Raw genomic sequence first — 11,146 nt, 5'->3', positions numbered from 1 at the left:
TGAAAACATTTAATCCAAGTTACAGTCTCAGAGAGTTGGAGTCCATGATGATGGAGCAAAGCTGTGACGGCAGGAAAATCTGAGAGCTCACATCTCAAACCACAAGGAAGAGGCAGAGAGACACACTAGGAACACTGTTTTAGAAAGAATGATTCCTGCCCCCAGTGACACATCTCCTCCAACAAGGCCACACCTCCTAATCCTTTCCAAACATTTCCACTAACCATGACCAAGTATTCAACTGCATGAGCTTATGGGGGTCATTCTTATTTAAATCACTACAGTACCTTAGCCTTCTTCTGCATACCTGTCCATCTCCCACCTGTCTATCATCTAGCTACCTATTAACTATCATGTATTCACCATTGTCTGTCATTTAAACACCTGTTTATGGATCTACACATCTATTTACTTATGCAACTATTTATTCTCTATCATCTTTATTTTGTTTAAAAAAAAAGACTAGTGCATGGATATGAACACATGTGAGTACATGTCCCAAGCAGTTTAGAAGAGGGCATCAGATCCCCTAGAGCTGGAGTTACAGATGGTTGTGAACCCACTGTGAGTGTTGGTAACCCAACTCTTGTCCCCTAAAAGAAAATGCTCTTAGCTCTTGAACCTCTTCAACCCTCTCTCCAACATCCCCCTGTGTTATCTCTGCCCTTTCTCTCTGTCCTCTCCCTCTCCCTCTCCCTCCCTCTCTCCCCCCCTCTCTCTCTCTCTTTCTCTCTCTCTCTCTCTCACACACATAATGCTATCATGTATCTATCTATCATGTATCCTATCTATCATTTGTTTATCATCTATCACTATCTGTCTACCCACCTAACTACCTATCTATCATTTTTTCTATTCTAAGTGTATGTCAGGGAGTTAGGCAGTTTGAGTACCCTTTTATGAATGAGGAGTCTGAAGGTCAAAGGTGATTGACAGACTTCTCAAGTTTGTACTCCAGTCAATGGAAGATGCTAACATGCATCTTTCCATGGCATTTCTCTTCTGCTCTTGGTTTGTGATTGGCTTGTATCCAACAATTCTTAGATTGTTCATTATTATGAAGAAGAAACACATAAACCCAGGAGACAGGGTTATAAGGAAAGTGAGTCATTAGAGACAGGAACTAAAAAAAGGTAACAGTTGTTTTATTTCTTTCTTTCTCCCTTTTTTTCTTCAAAAAGTGGTTTTAAAGAAGAGTGATGAAATTACAATATTGTATTGGGATATTTTAACATTTCAACCTTTTTTTTTAAGTTACAGGAGGCTCTAAACCTCCTCTGTAGAATTGGCTTTCCTGTGGCTTCTGCAGGGTTAGTCCTATAGGCCTTGTCCCCACTGTCTCAGTCCAATCAGCTGTTGGAGAAGTGCCTCTAGTCAGGTAGTACCTATCAGCTGACACTGACTCCCAATAGTCTGGGGGCTGATCTGTAACCAGGGTGCAGTTGAAACTCATCGTTTTTGGCTGTGTTCTTCCACACTGAGTCTTTGACCCTTTACAAAAGCATAAATCCCTCTGGAAAGGTCTCCAGCCTCATGACCTCCTGTATTGTTAGTTCATTGCTTCTCAGTGCTATATCCTGAATCTAACAGACAGAAGACAGGGGTTAAAACATATATTCTGAGGGTACACTGGCCAACCAATAATATTGTCCAGTAGACATGCAACCAGCAAGATGATCAACTTGTTCTTTTGCTCAGTCTTTCCTTCCAGCATCTTATGTGTTACAGTTGTTAGAGCATCAAGAATACAATTGTTTATGAAGATTTATCAGCCAATGAAGAATGAGTAGATATGGAGTTGATTTTCTTTATAGAAACTACTAATGGTTTTCAAGGATATAAGTACTTTATTGTAATTAAGTCACATAATTAATATACATAAAAACATCACTCAGTTCATTTAAGGAAACTAAGCTCTCATCAAAACTCTACACTTCTCAGGCAAGATGGCTCAGAGAGTACAGGCTCTTACCGTCAAGCCTGAGGACCTGAGGTCTATCCCTATGATTCACATGGGAGATGGGGAGAACTGACTGATGAAACTTATAGTCCGAGCTACACACACACACACACACACACACACACACACACACACACACACACACACACACACACACAGTGGCACACACATGCCCATGTATAATGCACAAAATAATTAATGTAACTATATAAAACTAACAATTTTTGGTTGGGATATTCAATCGTCATCATCCCACTTACTTGGTTGTGAGTGGTCTCTTTTCTCAAATCAACATCCACACAGGCTGGGCTCACCCTCCAGTGCCTGGTTTATATCTTCTCCAACCTTCTCACACCTTCCCTTTTCTTTACCCACAGTGTCTCTAAATGATCTGGCACTTCCCCTCTACACACTGTAGTTCATCTTCTGATTAACCCCACCAGCCTCCAAGCCAGGGAGAAGAAAACTATGGGAGGAAGCTACATCATCTGAGGGACAGGGCAGGCTCATAACCTAGCACTTGGCTCCAGTGATTCGTGGATCTGCCTGACCATTCACAGCCTTGTGATCACTACTGTGGAGAAAGTAAAGTGTAGGAAGAAGGCTCTTTCTTTCTATGTTCAGGCAAACAGTGAGCAGGGCATAACAACACTATCTGCCTAGCTTCTTGGGTTTCACAGTTGTTAACACTCAGCCTAAGTAGCATTATGGTTTTCTCTGCAGTTGTCAGAACTTCTATTTCTGTGACTACCAGCCATGTTAATATTTTAAGATTGAACCTACTTCCAACGCTGCTACCAGGTTTGAGGCTGGGAACTCCTTCTGTCAATACTCCCAGTTCTGAGACTCAGTGGCTCCCTTGATTCTACTCCAGACTTCCAGCCATGCTACTCTTTAATCAGGACAATCTCTCACAGTCATGACCACACCCCAATCTGATTGAAGCAATTCTTTAATTGAGGTTCCCTCTTCCCAAGTGTGTCAAGTTGACTACAAAAACTAACCAGGAAACCAACCAAACTACATTCTGTGTGTCAACATGTCTTTATTCCCTACTAGGTTTACACATTGAGACTTGGAATCTTGTCTTTGGGTTGGTGATAGCCTGGAGGTCCCCACAGGATTGGAGAATTCTGTCCATCAAAACTCGATGTTTGCTGTGACTTAACAAACAGACCAATGATGCCATTTCCCATACTCATGATGGAACACCAGACTGAAAGAATTAGCTCTTTCCCCATGTGGAACACAGCTCCTAATCTCATGCTTGCACAGTGCACTTGGCTCTACATCGAGCCTGGTAGCATCTTTAACCAGGCAGCACCTGGCACCAGGAAGCAGAAAGAACACAGCATAAGAACAAGAAGTAAAAACCCAGCCAGTGCCCGGGCTGCCTCCTTGCACATTCCCTCTTGGGTTTGCTCTCCCACCATTTAACACTTGAACTTTCAGCTGCTGAGATTTGGAATGAGGGAGCTTAATTAGTCAACAAGACATGACAACATTCTGTTACGGTGAGATTACATACACCTACGGGGTGTTAGGAGACACATAGCAAAACCCAGCAACTTCAGAGACCCGAGAAGAGTGTTATCTTCCAGCAGCACACGGGGGTGTTCCTAGAGATAAAGCACACAAGACAAATGGCGTCTCTAATTGAAATGCAATAGAAGAATGGAGCTGCAGAATTCTAAGTATGTTTCCTTTTCCCAGTGTTCCTACCCCAGTGTGGGGAACTGATTGACAAAAGGATGGCAAATGTTTTTCAGTAGGAAGCAGAATGTATATGTCTAGAGGGCTCAGTGCAAAAGCCATAAAATCCTACACAGACATCGCCAGTCTGAATTTTAATTTCTGCTCCATCTCTGATTTACTCTCTTCCTCAATAAAAATGCAAAATGCATATGCCTTTATTTGTTGGGGGTGGGTGGGAAATCTGGACCCACTAGAATCCTTCTCCGTATAATCATGCTGCTAGATATGACAGTATTCATGAATGACTGAAAACTGAAGTGCTGTGGATTTAGAGTCAGGCCCCCTGGGCCTTGTGGGTGCAGAGGGCAAGCCAGCCTGACCAAGTTGGCTAGTGTTTCTTCTCTTTTTCTTACTCTGTCACGGTCCTATCACTGCCTTCCCTTAGGTTGGCCACACAGATTGTTTTTCTTTGCCTTTTTGCATCTGACCTACCCTTTTCACTTGGCTAACCAGCATATTCCAGTGTGTCCAGCTTCAGGGATATGGTGGTGAAGTAAGTGCTCTGAGGGCTGCCTGTACCATGCAACTAGACAGAGGACATAAGGGACAGAGGTGGAGGAAGGGTGTGGCTGTGTCAGGTGACCAGGAACTATCTCTCAAAGAAAGTGAAGTACTTACAGAAAGAATATGTGCCATTCAAAGTCTATACTCTTCCAGTGCCTCAGCCTGCCTGGAAGAATCAGACTTTCCTTCCCCCTCCCTCCCTCCCTCCCTGCCTCCCTCCTTCCCTCCATCCCTCCATATCCCCCCTCTTTCTGTCTCTCTCTCTCTGTCTCTCTCTGGTGAATGTGTGCTTGTTGTTTCTCTCTTTTCCTTCATTTCTTCTCTTCTCCCTCCCCTTCCTCCTCCATCACTCCCCCTTCCATCGACCTGTCTCTGTCTTTCTTCCTCTACTTTTCTCTTTTTCTCCTTCCCTCCCTCCATCATCTCTTCTCATCTTCTATTGCTGTGTCACTCTCCTTTCCTCTCTGCATTCTTCCCTCCTCTATCATTTTCTCCTTTGTTGGGTTGTCTCTGTCTGTCTTCTCTTCCCTCCATTTTCAGCAACCTCCCTTAGAGAAACACTGCAATCATGACAACTTACAAGACCTAACCCTGTAAGAAGAAGATGTGCTTTAAGTGGTTTAATTTCTTTTCACTGGGTGTGGTAGTACTGCAAACTCAGCACTCTGAATACTGGGAGAGAAAGGTCTCGACTTTGTCCTGACTTTGAGGTCCACCTGGGATGCTGTCTTGGACATGGTTATGTTGCTATGAAGAGACACCATGACCAAGGAAACTCTTATAAAGGAAAACTTTTCATTGTGGCTGTCTTATAGTTCAGAGGCTCAGTCCATTATCATGGCAGGGAGCATGGTAGCACACAGGCCGACTTGGTGCTGGAGGAGGAGCTGAGAGTTCACATCTGATCCACAGACAGAAGGAAGAAGAGACTCTGGTCTTGGAATGGACTCTTTGAAACCTCAAAGCCTACCCACAATGACACACTTACTCCAACAAGGCCACCTCCTAATCACTGTCAAGTAGCACCCCTGGTGAGCAAAGTATTCAAAGCTATGAGCCTATGGGGGCCAGTCATATTCAAATAATCACAGATGCATAGTGAACACTTGTCTCAAAATCAGAATAAAAAAACCAACCAACAAAAATGGTTAGTTAATTGGTTTTAATTTTTTCTCTCTCTGCAGAGCCCAAATTTCAGATTGAAGTCTAGAAAACCCACTTTTTTATAATAATTTTTAATTTAACTTTTTACACATGTTACTCTCAGTTCTCTCTTCCTCCCCTCATCCCCTGGCTCCCTAATTCTCCCAACCCCCAATCCCACTCCATTCCCCAGAGAGGGTAAGGGCTTCCATGAGGGATTTTCAGATTCTGTCTGTCATATCATCCCAGGCAGGGCCTAGGTCATCCTCCACTTTTAAATGTAAAGACAGCAGAACATATCTCTTCTCATGAGGGGATGGTTCCCTGATGTATTGGAACAGCCCTGTAGCTCAGTCTTGTATATCATCATTTAAATTTGAAATAAAAAAAAGAAGTTTACCATTCTTGTGTTTTTGCTATTTATTCCATGTATCTGGGAAAAGAGGTTAAGCAAGGCACAAGCAGGCTCATCTTTGTTTTTACAAGGTGCTAACCACAGGTGGCCAGGGTGGCAGCATGGCCTCCTTTCCCCCTAACTTCAGCTTTAGGAGGCTGAAGTAGGAAGATGGGGGTTCAAGTTTAGCCTGGGCTATATAGGGAGACTCTCAAAAAACTAAAAACTAAAAACAACACATTCATTTTTCTAAGGTGGTGGTGATAAAACAGTGAAGAGTCTGGTTTGGTGTTGGCTGTAACCACAGGGACTGATTCTATGAACAGCATTCATGTATTACCAACTCCTACAGTGACACATGACACATGCAGGCAGCCATGACTGGATGATAATCTCCTTCTGAATGAACACACATAGAGTCAGCACAGTCTTCTCTATACTCTATCTGGTCTACATGGTAGAATTGCAACTAACCAGCTTCTTCACTCTGAAAAGAACAGGGACTGTTTTCTTTGCCCTTGGAATGCCCCTTCAGGTGGACTTGAACTCAAAATGCCCTGTTCTCTAGTTGAGAATGTGAGATGAGGCTACAAAAGTGGCCATCTGGATCTATCCTTAGAACTCACCAAGAATTTGGATCCAAAAGAAATAGTTCATTATTTCTGTAACCATCATCTATCCTTCATTTGCGTCCTATGGTTTTCATACTAAAGAAACATTCCTCTGATAGAGTCCAGAAAGTGATATCTGCTTGCCTCCCTTATGCTCCCTTTGCCTCTCGTGAGAAGCATTATTCATGTCTGTCTTTTAATTCATTAATTCTTTCTCATCTAACTTATGTTAATCTTGCAAGTAATCATTTCAAATGAGTTCTAGACTTAGAAAGTTGATTTTAGTAGAGTTTATTTTATTTTTCTGAAATGGCTTGCATTTGCTTTAGTCAAGGGGCCAGGGCTGGGACATCTTGATTCTCTCTATTGATAGTGACCTTTGATGAGTCAGAGTCACCATCACAAGCACTCTGGGAAGCCCTTCTTACACAGTTTTATTTAAACCCCAAGCTAGGTGGAAACAGCCAAGTATTCTTGTGCATGATCCAAGTTTACCGGCTCCCTAGCAGAATTCTCACTGTGAGTGTAAGCCTCCTCCCAAATCCCACTAGGAGGAAGGGAGGAAAGGAGGTTTTATCTAGGACTTAAGTGGACTCAAAGTCTCAGCTCTGTCTCCTATGGTTGTCTCATTGAAGCCCCTTGACAAATAAATTGAAAAGTATCCTCATGAGCTCTGTTTCTGAGTCAGTCCAATGTGTGCTCACATCTTTGGCTGCTACTCTTGTTCCTAACTATCTTGAGAACCCAGCCATGCAACTAAGCAATATTTGCTTTCCAAAATGCTAAAAAAAAATTCAGAGGCAGAGTGGGGACATCTGGTCTACCACAAGTTGTAAGGAAATTAATAGAATATAATTATTTGGGCTTCCTTCAAAGTTTCCAATGACAGAAAAACATTAATTGCATTCCATTTTCAAGCTAAATATAACAACAAACTAATTTCCTAAAGGATTATGTTTTCATTTATATGTTGTTAAACTTGTATAATATAGTCACTCTACACATGAAAGGGACTTGAACAGGGACTCATATTTAATGATTTATATGATCAACTGATTTAAGAAATCCTGAGTGCCCTGAGTGGAGAATATTTTGTTTGTTGGTGATTTTTTTAAAGAGAAAAAAATCCAAGTATCAGAATTAAACTAAACAGTTGTTTCAAAGACAGGAAGTTCAAAATGGACAATGATGATTATAAGCCCTGATCTGCCTCAATCTGTAGGAGTTTCCCCTGTACTAGCAATTGGAAATAGGGGATTGTGTGGCTCCTGGAGAATCCCCTGACCTCCTGGGATCTCATCACCACCTGTGTACACACCCACCTCCTCAGTCTCAGTCTCAGTTCTAGAGACAAGAATGCTCCATTTGCTAACAAGTTTTCTAGGGAACAATTTCCAAAACAGTCAGAAAGAAATTCCACAGTGTATCAGGATTTAAACCATTGTTCTACTTAGGGACCAAATAAGAATGCCATCAAGTCCCCTGGAAAACATCAACTGTGTCACATACTACTTTGGTGGAGAAAGGGCAAGCAAACATATACTTGGTCATACACATTAACTTGTTTCTATCAGAACAGAGAAGCTTTGGCTTAGAATCATGGTAGTTCCTGGTGCCCGAGAATCCATGGAGGAGGTCTCTTGAGTTCCTTCCACTTGCATTCTCCAAAACATCACTTATGGGCCTGTCAATTTCTCAAGCTTTGGAACTGAAAAGTGATCCAAGATATGTGTGGGGGTGAAGAAGAGGGTAAACCTTAAGCGTCTGGAGAACCAGATGGGATTAAGGAATGCTTGAGGAAAGAGTGTGAATGGAAAGAGAGAAGCTGGAGGGAAGGGGTGAGTTAGAGTTTCCCCAAGTTGGCTCTCTAATCAGGAGCTTCTGGGCTTTGATGGCTGGCTTGAAAAGTTACCAAAGCTTTCTGAATCATGATCTCATTTGTATAATGGGAATAAAAATCACTGCCCTGCGTAAGAAAATGGATGGGAAAGTGCTTTGAAAAGAATGTGTAATGATAAAAATGGTGCCATTATAGCTGAGCATGCATAGCCTGGTACTCAGGGAGCAAGACACTCGGGTCAGCTCATCCAGGATGAATGTAGAAGAGAAAGAGGCCCTGGAAGAGCAGTCAAGAAGGCTCCTTCAACAGTCCCTCCATTAGTCTACATTCTGGTGACATGAAGGAGGGGAGGGAGGATCCTAGCAAAGATGCTGGGAGGGGCTTGAGAGGATTTCTGCCCATGCACTGATCATATAGAGAAGGCAGCATGTGGTTATGGTATGCATGGACGACACTTAGAGGCTGAGGGGAGGCATTCTACCAACACGTGGATGTAAGGCATTACCAGGGCAGCATTCTGGAGATTGGATAGAGGTGCTGAAGGAGGGAGGTGGCCAGACATCTAAACATTTGCCAGAGGCAGCCTTTTATCCATGAGGAGATATTTATTTGAATACTGTTAAACTGGTTTTACCTGTGAGCATATGCATGTGTGCCCATACATGTGTGTACCTCGTGTAAAACAGTATTCCTGACTTTATACTAAAGCTGTTGCAGAGCTGATAAGACCTCTCCTCAGTTGAGAACAGGCCCACCATGTCCATATCCTAACTCCAAGAGGTATGGGGTGTCATTTGAAAAGCCATATCTTTACATGGCAAATCTGGTTTGTTTGTTTCCCTGTTTTGTCAGCTACAGGAGCAGATTTTACTCTGGGACATTGTTGACAATTCTTCTCTTCTAATTTCCTTCTTTCTTTGTATAATCTCTTTCTCCTCCCTATCTGCTCTATTCTTTCTCTCCCTCCCTCTCTTGTCTCTGTGTATGTCTCTGTCTCTGTCTCTGTCTTCACTTCCTCTTCCTTCTTCTTATCAGCCCTCTCCACTTTCATGCCCATGTGTGTGCCTGTACTGGAAGAGGAATACGTTGATGTCAGATGTCTTCTTCCAATGTTCTCCATCTTCTGTTTAAGCCAGGATCTCTCACTGAGCCTGACATGAATCTACTTGGTTAGACTGACAGGCTAGAGAGCTCCAGTTTGCCTTTCTGTCCTGTCTCCTTTCCCCAATCTGGGGTTACAGACCTCACCCAAACTTTAGTCACGCTCTTGTGGCAAGCACTTTGCACACTGAATCATCTCTTTAGCCCAAGTTGACACTTTTAGTTGTCCAAAAGTAAGATAAACTATTGGCTTACTGTCTCCAGAATAAGCCTCATATGACTAAGTCCTCACAATGCACTTAAAAATGCTGAAAATCAGCAAGCCCTTTAAATCTGCAATTTTTTTTCTAAATGTCTTCAATTGAACTGATATTGTGAAGTGTAGATTTTTTTCAAAGTGGAATTGTGTTTAAGTCTCAGCTCTTCTCTAGGCTGCTGAATAAATCTGGTCCTGGGATTCTTTTATCTAAATAATTAAAAGCATATAATAAGAATGCTCTCAGCTCTACAGACCCAGGGAGCTCTGGACTGCTAATGGGAAAATCGAATGAGTGGAGAATGTGGGACATCCATGGGGTCCCTGAGCAAGCTGGGCTATTGAAGAGCAGAAGGCAATGTCAAGGGCAATGTCTGGGGGATTGTGCAGAGATGTCATATGAAGGGTAGTGGTGACGGGGTGGGGCCGGCAGCACAGCCTGAGTACAGAAAGGAGGCTCACAAGACCAGCTGCACAGAACCAGGAGGCGGCTTTCTAGAGGGGGAAATCCCTGATGCTGCTCCAACAATATCTCAGGGCTCCATCATTTTTCACAATAAGGATCTCTGACCTATGCTTTTTAGTATCCTGCACACATCATGAGTAAGTGGTCTTACTAAGAACACAACAACCCTCCCGCCAGGCACCCTGTAAGAGAGGCACTGGTTCCTGGCAGTCAGACACTCTGGTTTGACTGCTTTGAGCCACAGGGGGCAGTGTTGGTGCCTGGGCAAGGGTGGGCTCTCAGAACCCCTCTGTCCTGAAAAGAACAGCATTATCAAAAGGGAGAGAATCCAGGGATGTCCCTACTCCATTTCTGTTGCCTAGAAACAGCAGAAATCCCAGGAGAGCAGACAGGCAGGGCAGGGTTCATGCTCCTACAGGCCATGCATGTGGGACTATCTTGAAGAAAGCATGAGCATCAGCGTTGATGAAGTGCCAGTCATCACGGCACTGAAACGAAGCAGCCTGACTGTGAAGGAAATGAAGCCCATGATGCTGGCCCTCCATGTTTGCTGTGAGCTGCTAACTAAAGTGACAGTTTCCTGTAGAGAACACCACTGTCCTAGCCTTCAGCCACTGAAGGAGCTTGGGAAGTGAAGTAGGAACCGAGCCAACTCATAGAAGTAGGGCTATCTATGTGTATACTATTCTTGGGATGGAATACTACTTATGGCCATGGCCTTTTTGCACGGAATTTCTTTGTTAAAGACTTTTAATGTGACTACTATGGAGTCTTTCAGAGGCTTGAGAGGCTTGCTATGCCCCATGGAGGTGAAAAGCAGGCGCATTTCTGTAGGATGAGTGCAGGGGGAGAGTCTTAATTAAAGACAGTGCTTCAAGCATCCAAAAGATCTTGAACTGCCACCATGTTTTTGTCTGGTTCTCATTCCACAGACACTTTAGCCTCCCTTTTTTGTGGTGGTGGTGGTCACTGTCCTGCCTGCAGCCCAAAGCAACAAGGCTGAGCTATTATTTCTTTGTGGATAAATGGCTCAGCTAGCTGACAGTCATGCCAATAGACTCAAACTGAAACGGCTCTCGGGGCTGGGCCTCAGCTTCAATCTCCCTGGCTTGTATC

The sequence above is a fragment of the Mesocricetus auratus genome, unplaced genomic scaffold (genome assembly GCF_017639785.1).
Source record: "Mesocricetus auratus isolate SY011 unplaced genomic scaffold, BCM_Maur_2.0 Super-Scaffold_100024, whole genome shotgun sequence".
Taxonomy (NCBI): Eukaryota; Metazoa; Chordata; class Mammalia; order Rodentia; family Cricetidae; genus Mesocricetus; species Mesocricetus auratus.
Note: the sequence above shows the minus strand (reverse complement) of the source record.